Source organism: Oncorhynchus masou, chromosome 4, assembly GCF_036934945.1.
Source record: "Oncorhynchus masou masou isolate Uvic2021 chromosome 4, UVic_Omas_1.1, whole genome shotgun sequence".
NCBI lineage: Eukaryota > Metazoa > Chordata > Actinopteri > Salmoniformes > Salmonidae > Oncorhynchus > Oncorhynchus masou.
Genome location: NC_088215.1, coordinates 2,244,595 through 2,246,809, shown reverse-complemented (window position 1 = coordinate 2,246,809; position 2,215 = coordinate 2,244,595).

The window sequence follows — 2,215 nt, the reverse complement described above, 5'->3', positions numbered from 1 at the left end:
GGGTTACACAGAGGAACGGCTGGATGAGTGTTTCAGACAGCAGGGTTACTCAGAGGAATGGCTGGATGAGCGTTTCAGACAGCGGGGTTACCCAGAGGAATGTCTGGATGAGAGTTTCAGACAGCGGGGTTACTCAGAGGAATGGCTGGATGAGTGTTTCAGACAGTGGGGTTACTCAGAGGAATGGCTGGATGAGTGTTTCAGACAGCGGGGTTACTCAGAGGAATGGCTGGATGAGTGTTTCAGACAGCAGGGTTACTCAGAGGAACGGCTGGATGACTGTTTCAGACAGCAGGGTTACTCAGAGGAACGGCTGGATGAGTGTTTCAGACAGCGGGGTTACTCAGAGGAATGGCTGGATGAGTGGTTCAGACAGTGGGGTTACTCAGAGGATTGGCTGGATGAGTGTTTCAGACAGCGGGGTTACTCAGAGGAATGTCTGGATGAGTGTTTCAGACAGCAGGGTTACTCAGAGGAACGGCTGGATGAGTGTTTCAGACAGCAGGGTTACTCAGAGGAACGGCTGGATGAGTGTTTCAGACAGCGGGGTTACTCAGAGGAATGTCTGGATGAGTGTTTCAGACAGCAGGGTTACCCAGAGGAACGGCTGGATGAGTGTTTCAGACAGCAGGGTTACTCAGAGGAATGGCTGGATGAGCGTTTCAGACAGCGGGGTTACCCAGAGGAATGTCTGGATGAGAGTTTCAGACAGCGGGGTTACTCAGAGGAATGGCTGGATGAGTGTTTCAGACAGCGGGGTTACTCAGAGGAATGGCTGGATGAGTGTTTCAGACAGCGGGGTTACCCAGAGGAATGGCTGGATTAGAGTTTCAGAAAGCGGGGTTACTCAGAGGAATGTCTGGATGAGTGTTTCAGACAGCGGTGTTACCCAGAGGAATGTCTGGATGAGTGTTTCAGACAGCGGTGTTAACAGAGGAATGTCTTGATGAGTGTTTCAGACAGCGGGGTTACTCAGAGGAATGTCTGGATGAGTGTTTCAGACAGCAGGGTTACCCAGAGGAATGGCTGGATGAGTGTTTCAGACAGCAGGGTTACTCAGAGGAATGGCTGGATGAGTGTTTCAGACAGCGGGGTTACCCAGAGGAATGTCTGGATGAGCGTTTCAGACAGCAGGGTTACTCAGAGGAATGTCTGGATGAATGTTTCAGACAGTGGGGTTACCCAGAGGAATGTCTGGATGAGTGTTTCAGACAGCGGGGTTACTCAGAGGAATGTCTGGATGAGTGTTTCAGACAGAGGAGTTACCCAGAGGAATGGCTGGATGAGTGTTTCAGACAGCGGGGTTACTCAGAGGAATGTCTGGATGAGTGTTTCAGACAGCAGGGTTACTCAGAGGAATGGCTGGATGAGTGTTTCAGACAGCGGGGTTACTCAGAGGAATGGCTGGATGAGTGTTTCAGACAGCAGGGTTACTCAGAGGAATGGCTGGATGAGTGTTTCAGACAGCGGGGTTACCCAGAGGAACGTCTGGATGAGTGTTTCAGACATGAGTGTTTCAGGGTTACTCAGAGGAATGGCTGGATGAGTGTTTCAGACAGCGGGGTTACTGGATGAGTGTTTCAGACAGAGGAATGGCTGGATGAGTGTTTCAGACAGCAGGGTTACTGGATGAGTGTTTCAGACAGAGGAATGGCTGGATGAGTGTTTCAGACAGCGGGGTTACTCAGAGGAATGGCTGGATGAGTGTTTCAGACAGCAGGGTTACTCAGAGGAATGGCTGGATGAGTGTTTCAGACAGCGGGGTTACTCAGAGGAATGTCTGGATGAGTGTTTCAGACAGCAGGGTTACTCAGAGGAACGGCTGGATGAGTGTTTCAGACAGCAGGGTTACTCAGAGGAACGGCTGGATGAGTGTTTCGGACAGCAGGGTTACTCAGAGGAATGTCTGGATGAATGTTTCAGACAGAGGGGTTACCCAGAGGAATGTCTGGATGAGTGTTTCAGACAGCGGGGTTACTCAGAGGAATGTCTGGATGAGTGTTTCAGACAGCAGGGTTACTCAGAGGAACGGCTGGATGAGTGTTTCAGACAGCGGGGTTACTCAGAGGAATGTCTGGATGAGTGTTTCAGACAGCAGGGTTACCCAGAGGAACAGCTGGATGAGTGTTTCAGACAGCGGGGTTACTCAGAGGAATGTCTGGATGAGCGTTTCAGACAGCGGGGTTACCCAGAGGAATGTCTGGATGAGTGTTTC